At 43.8% G+C, this 10265-nt stretch overlaps 1 non-coding gene across 1 annotated transcript; it reads left to right on the forward strand.

Moving 5' to 3' along the window:
• Nucleotides 1-5030: 5030 nt before the first annotated feature.
• Trnas-aga (transfer RNA serine (anticodon AGA)) lies at nt 5031-5105 on the forward strand. The gene has a single exon. It is a non-coding gene; the product is annotated as a tRNA-Ser (tRNA).
• Nucleotides 5106-10265: the final 5160 nt, after the last annotated feature.

Genomic DNA, 10265 nt, shown 5'->3' on the forward strand with positions numbered 1-10265 from the left:
TACAAGTGCCGCTCTTTCCATCCTGCTGTTGGAGGCCGTCAACTGAACATTCTACGATATGAATATGTTACTGAGACATTCTCGAATATGTTATTTCCTACAAGTATACATGCTCCTTGCCGTAGCTGGTTCAAATGGTTCAAATGGCTCTGAGCACTATGGGACTCAACTGCTGTGGTCATAAGTCCCCTAGAACTTAGAACTACTTAAACCTAACTAACCTAAGGACATCACACACATCCATGCCCGAGGCAGGATTCGAACCTGCGACCGCAGCGGTCGTGCGGTTCCAGACTGTAGCGCCTTTAACCGCTCGGCCACTTCGGCCGGCGCAGTAGCTGGATATTGCCAAACTTATTTTGACTTTCAGACTGTGAGGAAAGGCGGTGTTGCGCGATTGTGCATTGCGATTAAGTCCACTTGCCGCAGTTACGGATATGTGACTTATAATTCAGAAGTCAGCGAACTTCAGGCATGCTGAAAATTCTTATGAGGTAGTTTTTCGACATGTAAGGAGACAAGTCATAAAGGTTTAGTTATCACCTCGAACGAATGAAGTTATATGATTAATATTTTCTTGGAAATTTACAGGCAGGCTTTTGCCTCTAGCGGACAAGTGCTCTACCAACTCAACTACCCGAGCTCGTCTCACGACTGATTTTCACAGATGTTCTTTCGCCAGTGCCTCATCTTGTACCTTCTATACTTCAGAGAACGTCTGCCAAACTTGCGAAAGGAGCGCTCCTCGAAAAAGAAGATATTATGGAGACATAGCTTAGCCACACCCTGGGAGACTGTTTCCAGAATGACTTTTCACTCTGTAGCGAGGTGTACACTGATATGAAACTTACTGACGGATTAAAATTGTGTGCCGAACCGGGTGGAGCACTCGCTCGCGAAAGACAAAGATCGCAGTTTCGAGTGTCGGTCTGGCAAACAGTTTTAATTTGCCAGGGAGTTTCAAATCAGCGTACACTCCGTTGAAGAATGAAAAAGATCATTCTGCAGTCTTGGTGCCCATTGAAATCCCAGTGCCGTAGACACCGCTAGAGGGCCCAAGATAGAGTATCGCAGCCCAGGTACACATTATCGATAGACAGCAGCGTCTTACTGTACTGTGTCGAGTGGATTACCAGGGCTGCAGACATCTGCCTCAAAAAAAGAAAAAAATATTGCTCGAGCAGTCCACGGGTATACTGCCGGTTCATAGTGTCCAACGGGCACTATGACACTATGAACCGGCAGTATACCCGTGGACTGTTCGAGCAACAAATTCGCCGGGAGAAACTGAAGAATCACAAAGAAAATATTAATTACATAACTGTAATTTTTTCGATATGGTGACATTCACAGGTAACAAAATACACCCACACACATACAAAACAAAGGAACACACGGTGAGTAGAAAGTTCGTCAATATCTCCTAAATTAATAAATGCATATATACTGTATTAGTGTGCACTATTGATATTGATTAGAAAGTTCGTCAATATTTTCAAAAAAGAATAGTACTATTGATATTGTTAGGGGGTTTGTCAGTATCCTCTAAATTAATAAATGATTCGAAACTTTTAGTGTGTACTATTGATATTACTTTGCATTAACACAGCAGAAGCAAAAGACGAAAGATAAACGCACAGAGACAGTTGGCATCACTACACCGCAAAACACACACACGTTCAACTTACAGCGAAAAGTGGAGGTGAAGTGTTGTAATCAGTATGGGTGAAGCGACGCCGAAAATCGGACATCTGGAATATGGAGACCGAGTAAACATATCTCCAGGACTACACACATGGACTAGCATCACCGAAAATCGTAACACCAAACGATAATTTGATCACACGAAACATGTGCTGCAGAAGTTGCTTCTAACTTGAAAAACAAAGAATAACACAAGAAAACGTAACATAGCAACATACTTGTAACTACTGCATATTATATTATCATATATATATATAAACAAACAGGTCACTGAAGATACTTCATAATTAAAAGTAGCGAAACGCGTATGGCAAATAAGTCTTCCATTTAGATGCAAAGACGGAACATCCCTCCATGAAATTTGAAGCAACTTGTGGTAAGGTTTTGAATGTGGGCTGGAACCCGAGGATACGATCGCTTCAGTTCGTTCAAGGAAGAAATTTTTGCTCTCCCCTTGTCTGTTACGACGATAACCTATCTCAGATTTCTTAATCGTCGGAGACGAGGAAAAATGAATACAGTACGTCGCAAACAGCAGTGTAAGTAGTGTTTAAATCTTCTAGATAACGCCGTTATTTCTCTGTTTGTTTTCTTTATTTATTTACAATTCTACTACGGGGGTCATAAGTCCATGGTCCTAGAACGCACTGCAAGGAAATGGTTCGGCCACATCATCTTCGGACACCATCCAGAACGAGTACCGTCCGTTATATTGGGCTGAGATTTGCAAAACTGTTAGTATCCATGAACTAAAAACAGATACCAGGCGGAAGTGGTATAAAGTTGTCAGCAAAACCATTCCAATAAGCAGCCAGCTACATGCTATTCACCTAACCGGTTCACCCAACTGTGTAAAATGTAAGAAGGAAGACACATTACCACACAGATTTACAGGGTGACAATTACTGAACTATATGAAATAAAATCGTCATAAATCTGAACGGTTTACGTTAGGACGTTCAAACTGGTATATATGGTTTGGTTTAGCGACGAAACCCACTTTCATTTGGATGGGTTCGTAAATAAGGAAAATTCGTGCATTTGGGGTATTGTGAATCCGCATTTCGCGATCGAGAACTCTCTTCACCCTCAACGGGTGATGCGTGGTGAACACATGCAGCACAGCCAAAGAAGTATGGCAGTGGCTTCGAGGAAGACTGCTATCATGCTAAGAACGGCTATACAACACATTCATATAGAACAGGTACTATGGGGAGTTGTAAAGTGATTTCCAATCCATAAACACAATATGACTATCGGGTGAATTTGTTCATTGAGTAATGAGCGTGAACAACCCAGAACTCTTGAAATTCAAATATAGACTAGGAACAGTGTGCGATGTACTGTTAAAGAAACGAAAATATAAAGATAGTTTTGTTAACTATGCAGTGGCATGATATTCTCGTGCTTAGTACTGCAACCATTCATTTCTTTAATGTTTCGATGTCTTTAAGATCTGTAATATTCAACCATAAAGCAACAGTGAGAATATATACATAACTTTATATAAAGGCTGTGATATATAATGCAATCTAAAAGAAAGACTGGATTTTCAATGTTAAATAGTAGAAAATGAAATACTGCATATTTGGGAAAAATTTTGAAAATCAGAAATTGCATTTGTAAATTGAAGAGATTCAAGAATGAACGCTATAACAGCACCATGTGTAAATTAGGGCAAACGTTCATACAGCTCTGTTTTACGTACTGAATTTGCATTATTAACATTTTCTCGACTACGTACAGTGCAATAGCAATTGAAGGTTAGCTTCTCAAACTACGTAACGTTACACATGCAGAACAGTGTAATAAAATAAAAAAGCATTACTTGGAGTTAAGGCCATCTCATTAATAAAAACCAAAGAACGTCATATTCACCAAGATACGTGGCTGATTGACCAAAAATAATAAAAATTACTACTTGTTTCGACCGCATATAGCAACAGATACAATAATCTGAAATCGTCAGTAATAGTTAGATGGCATCGGTAACAAAATGTAAACAGTAGGGCTCTTCACAAATAATGGTCATTACTGTCACCAACAATCAAATTCCATATAGAGGTATTTCACCAAAATATCTGTAAATATCAGATGTGCATTCTGCATTATGACAAGCTGATTACTGTTTTGCCGTCAATAGAAAAATAATTAATTACACAGTATCTTTATTGACAATTAATCGACAGTGACTGTAAAAGATATGAAAAAGTTTTCCACAGGCCACTATCAGTCACAAGATGTTGTTACCTAACATAAGTTATTTTATAAAGTAACGTGTTTCGTAGTACAAAACTGATCTTCAGCCTACAATGGCAATACAAAAATACTGCCTTTGTAACGTGAAGATATGTTTGTACCTCGAAACATGTTACTTCATTATATAACTTACGTAATACAACAACATTTTGTGAGTGGTAACGGTCTCACAAAAACTTTTGCCATACTTGTCATAATAAGAGCCATGCATAATGTAGTGTACTCAACGCTAAAGAATAATAATGTGTTGCCAGGAAAGGAGATGCTCTGAATCTAATAGTGACGCCCCAGGCTTCGGATGATTTCCCTAAATCGTTTCAGGCAAATGCCGGGATGGTTCCTTTGAAAGGGCACGGCCGATTTCCTTCCCAATCCTTCCCTAACCCGAGCTTGCGCTCCGTCTCTAATGACTTCGTTGTCGAAGGGACGTTAAACACTAACCACCACCACCACCAGGCTTCGGATGCGAGGTAAGGGTTCACAGAGCAGGTCCCTTTCAGAAGTATTCACTGAAACTGCAAGCGTGCTACCAGAACACAACTGACACACAGGAGACTTGAAACTTCCTGGCAGATTAGAACTGTGTGCCGGACCGAGACTCGAACTCGGGACCTTTGCCTTTCTCGGGCAAGTGCTCTACCAACTGAACTAACCAATCACGACTCACGCCCCGTCCTCACAGCTTTACTTCTGCCAGTACCTCGTCTCCTACCTTCCAAACTTAACAGAAGCTCTCCTGCGGACCTTGCAGAACTATCACTCCTGAAAGAAAGGATATTGCGGAGACATGGCTTAGCCACAGCCTGTGGGATGTTTCCAGAATGAGATTTTCACTCTGCAGCGGAGTGTGCGCTGATACGAAACTTCCTGGCAGATTAAAACTGTGTACCGGACCGAGACTCGAACTCGGGACCTTTGCCCAGGCTGTGGCTAAGCCATGTCTCCGAAATATCCTTTCTTTCAGGAGTGCTAGTTCTGCAAGGCCTTCAGGAGAGCTTCTGTTAAGTTCGGAAGGTAGGAGACGAGGTACTGGCAGAAGTAAAGCTGTGAGGACGGGGCGTGAGTCGTGCTTGGGTAGCTCAGTTGGTAGAGCACTTGCCCGAGAAAGGCAAAGGTCCCGAGTTCGAGTCTCGGTCCGGCACACAGTTCTAATCTGCTAATCTTGTATATCTATACAAGGGCCCTACAAGATATTACGCAGGTGTACCGGTTTCTTTGGCTCTTCAGTGTATATCTATACAAGGGAACGATTACCCTTTGGAATTCGATGAGAAAAAAACTGTCATCAGCGCACACTCCGCTACAGAGTGAAAATCTCATTCTGGACACAGGATACTTGTCACGTAGGGTAATACTGCTGCTATTGCAGTGGCTGCGTTTTCCCATCGGCCCTCTTGTCGCCTGCAGAGAAGAGATGTACAGTTTTTGCAAAAGTGAAGCTGCGGCCGCGAGCAGCTGCCGCCCTGGGCAGGTGGAGGCGGTCGACTTCCGCCCACGTGTCTGCCGCGCACGCGCCGCCACGTCCCGATACTCGCACTGACAGGCGCCACCGCCGCGCTAGCTGGAGGGGAGCCGACCGCCAACACCGATTTCATCCCTGTGACGTCCGGGTGATACCCGCCACACCCTGGTGACTCTTATCTTTTGCACGGGGATTGTATTCGCCTCTTCACACAAGTTTTGAGATATATCGAGGCAAAGATTTTACTCGCACACACAGCTGCTAAGAGGCTAGACGTCCTCTCTGGAACTTTTGATAAACATAAAATCAAACTGATGAACTCAGCTTTATTCGAAATTTGTAATGCTGAAGCGAACTTGGTATTCTTACACTGAAGCGCCAAAGAAACTAGTGTAGCCGTACGTATTTCAAATACAGAGCTATGTAAACAAGAAGAATAAGGCGCTGTGGGCGGCAAGTGTCTGGCGCAGTTGTTAGATCAGTTACTACTACTACAATGGCAGGTTATCAGGATTAAGTGAGTTTGAACGTGGTGTTATAGTCGGCGCACGAGCGATGGAACACAGCATCTCCCAGGTAGCGATGTAGTGGGTATTTTCCCGTACGACCATTTCACAAGTGTATCGTGAATATTGGAAATGCGGTAAAACATCAAATTTCCGACATCGCTGTGGCCGTAAAAAGATTCTACGACGGAAGAGAATCGTTCAACGTGACAGAAGTGCAACCCTTCCGCAAATTGCTGCAGATTTCAATGCTGGACCATCAACAAGTGTCAGCGTGTGAAACATCATCTATAGTGCCTTTCGGAGCCGAAGGCCAATTCGGTGTACCGTTGATGACTGCACGACACAAAGCTTTACGCGTCGCCTGGTCCCGTCAACACCGGCATATTGGGCTGTTCATGACTGGAAACACGGTACCTGATCGGACGAGTCTCGTTTCAGATTGTATCGAGCGGGTATGGAGACAACCTCTTGAATCCATGGACCCTGCTTGTCAGCAGGGGACTGTTGAAGCTGCTGGATACTCTGTAATGGTGTGGGGCGTGTGCAGTTGGAGTGATATGGTGCCCGTGATACATTAGATACGACTCTGACATGTGACACGTACGTAAGCATCCTGTCTGATCACCTGCATCCATTCATATCTGTTGTACATTCCGACGCACTTTGGCAATTCCAGCAGGACAATACGACACCCCACAAGTCCAGAATTGCTACAGAGTAGCTCCAGGAACATTATTCTGAGTTTAAACACTTCCGCTGGCCACCAAACTCCCCAGACATGAACATTATTGAGCACATTTGGGATACCTTCCAAGGTGCTGTTCAGAAGAGATCTCCATCTCCTCGTACTCTTACGGATTTATGGACAGTCCTGCAGGATTCATGCTGTCAGTTCCCTCCAGCACTACTTCAGACATTAGTCAATGCCACGTCGTGTTGTGGCACTTCTGCGTGCTCGCGAGGGCCCTACAAGATATTAGGCAGGTGTACCGGTTTCTTTGGCTCTTCAGTGTAAGGGAACGATTACCCTTTGGAATTCGATGAGAAAAAAACTGTCATCGTTAAAACGGACATAAATACAATGCCTGACAAAAGAAGAGAAGCATTCAGAAAGGGTGGAGGAAATTAAATGAAAACTCACTAGTTAGTGAGGATGTGTGATAATGTGATTTCAGTGATTACAAAATCGAGCTAAATTCTTCACTTGGCAGCATGAGTCCACACGTCAGTATTACATTGCATTCGCTGTGTCCCAGATGCATGTACTGATTCGATTGGGAAGGTTGTCACAAAGCCGTTGTATCCTTTCCTGAGCAAGATGGCCCACAACTGTTATAACTGGTACTCCCTATCCTGGATAGATGCCCGTGGGAGTGCCTCAATATTGCATGGAAAGTTCATAGACGCACGTGCCATGTGTGGGCGAGCACTGTCTTGATGAAGAACGGCACTACGATGCTGTTGCTTGAGAGGTAACATAAAGATGCAGGATGCCCATGGCATATCGTTGTGCCTTCATAGTTCCCTCAGTCGCTGCCACTGTGATCTGAATTCATACCCGATGGCTAGCCACTTCGTGACTTCAGAAGTAATACCACTGTGCCTCTCCAAAACTTTCGGAGCGTGGGACTCCCCAGGTGGCCGCATACTCGCTGACGATGGTCACCCAGGGTAGTACAGTGCCGCTATTCACCGCTGAACACAACACGACACCATTCATCAGCACTCCGTGCTTACCAGTCACTGAACTGTTCCAAATGTTGTACAGTTCACAGAACAAGTTCGAATATCGCACCATGAACGTCAATGCACTTTTGCATTCTGGTGACAACATGTTGTGTTGCTTGTTCAATTACCTATGGTTGGTTCCTAATCAATTCAGCAGCGTCCATGCTGCGACGAAGCAGTCCATCTCGTGTATTTACCTTCACTTTGTGCACCTCTGATTTCATCCAACCCCATAAACAGAAATCTAAAGGTCTAAGTTCGGGTGATCGTGGGGGCCAGTAGTTAATAGCACCGCCACGGCCAGTCTAGCGATTAGGGTAGATGCTGTTGAGATGGTCCCTCACACGTAAGGTAACATGTGCAGGGGCACCGTCATGTTGAAAATACATTCCAGTTCGCTTGGCTAAAGGAATCTCTTTCAATAGTTCCACAACTGAATTTTCCAAAAATGCAGGTACCTCTCTTCCACCAATCGCTGGTTGATAATAAATGGACCTATCAAAAGGTTACCAAACATTTATGGCAAAACGAACTTGAAAATTGCTATCAACTGAAGCGTGTATATTTTCCCGTGACCATCGATGTTTATTGCGTGTGTTGTTTATTTCATGTCGTGAAAACTGGGCTCCGTCAGTGAATAGTATGTATGGAAGCAAATGACTAATCTCAATTACCCAGTGACAGAATTGAAGTCATTGGGCACTGTCACCAACGTGGAGATTTTGGACACGCTGTATGCGAAATGGATACAGGTTTTCCGCATGTAATGTTTCTCATACACGTGTCTGTGGGACATTCATACGCAGGGACATTCTTCGTATGCTCTACCGAGACGTCGCCCAACACTTGCGATAATTTCTTCCTGTTCTTGCAAAGTTTCATGACGTGCACGATCGGATGAAAAATGTCTACTTGGAAGAGAGCCTGTTGCCCGCAAAGTGATCTGGTAATCGTCTAGTCGGAAAGCGGCTGTGGTATTATTCTCTTGCAGCGATAGCACTACCGTCGCAGAAGCCATAAACATACACCATATCTGCGTATTCCTCATTACTGTAGTGTGGCATTGTTAGCAGCGCTTGTACGAACACAGTTAACACCATACACTACACAGCTAACCTATCCGTAGTCGGTACACTACACAATGCGGCTTACACGGCCCAAGTGCGCAAACGACGGGTGATTGTACTACGTACGCCACATGACCATAATACGTGGTAGGTTGCAAGCGTAAACATGGCATATTACCCGTGCATTGTTTGCAAGAAAATCGCATTGCGGTTCAGATGTATCGCGTATATTTTCCCGTTGTGCACATCAGTTTTGCAGAGTTAAAGTTCCTTTCAATACCCATACCTATCTAATGAAGTATTTGCGGACCTACCTTCATATAAAATTTTTTGTTCAGAATTACTTATACTATCACTGTTTAAAATATTGACCTTTCCTCCCCAACACCGTGTACATCGTGATCATAGTTCTAAATGGTTCAAATGGCTCTGAGCACCATGGGACTTAACATCTGAGGTCATCAGTCCCCTATAACTTAGAGCTACTTAAACCTAACTAACCTAAGGACATCACACACATCCATGCCCGAGGCAGGATTCGAACCTGCTACCGTAGCAGTCGCGCGGTTCCGGACTGAAGCGCCTAGAACCGCTCGGCCACCGTGGCCGGTTGATCATTTTTCTCTCAACCAACACTGCAGGTGTGAGATCAATGTAGATCGTGATTCGACACATCATGTTTCCGCACTTACATGTTGTCTGATACTACTCCGCTCCTCTGCTGAACGGCGCTCTAGTAAACGGCCTTCAGTGGCGTCAAGACATACTCTGCTCGGATCACTAAACACAAGCCCAACCATTCGCCACTCTAGCTGCGTCTGTCACTACAGTACTGGAGAACGAATTTGCGGCTGTGAGACGTGAGACGGAGTATGGCAAACGGTTCCTACCGCTACTAGATGACAGAAGCGCAGCATACAGTGCAGTGTACATGGCAATTTTTTGTTTTTATCCATCCTTGTAATGGATGGTTGCCAATGCTTCAGCTGTTCAATATGAAATGAAAATTGAAACATCTGCAACCATCACTTTTACGTTTAACTTACTTATGCAACCAGTTTCGGTGTTCCGTTAACACTGTCTTCGGACTCCGTGTCCAAAGTAAATTGGGAGGAATTCAATCTCGTGTGCTGTCATAACAAGAGCCAATATTATGTCGAGGTCCACGGACATTAGTTATTTAAAATTGGCTGCTGTTATGTTTGCACGAAATAGGATTCCTCCCAATTTACGTTGGACAACGAGCTTTAAGATGGCGTTATGAAACACGGGAACTGATCGCATAAATAAATTAAATGCAAAAGTGGCGGCTGCAGGTCTTTCAGTTTTCATTTCATAGACATTATTGTCGCAATTCTGTGTGGTCTTCGCTTTGTTGAGTTTTGTTTCGTACTTCGTTAACTCCACATGTCACGTCTGGTTTCATGTACAAAAACACACTGCATGGTAAAGTCAGTGCTGTCTGCCAACTAAGTCGGACGATATGAAGATGGTACATCGGTGACCATGCAGCTTTCTTAGAATGCAATGATAATT

Source organism: Schistocerca serialis, chromosome 2, assembly GCF_023864345.2.
Source record: "Schistocerca serialis cubense isolate TAMUIC-IGC-003099 chromosome 2, iqSchSeri2.2, whole genome shotgun sequence".
NCBI lineage: Eukaryota > Metazoa > Arthropoda > Insecta > Orthoptera > Acrididae > Schistocerca > Schistocerca serialis.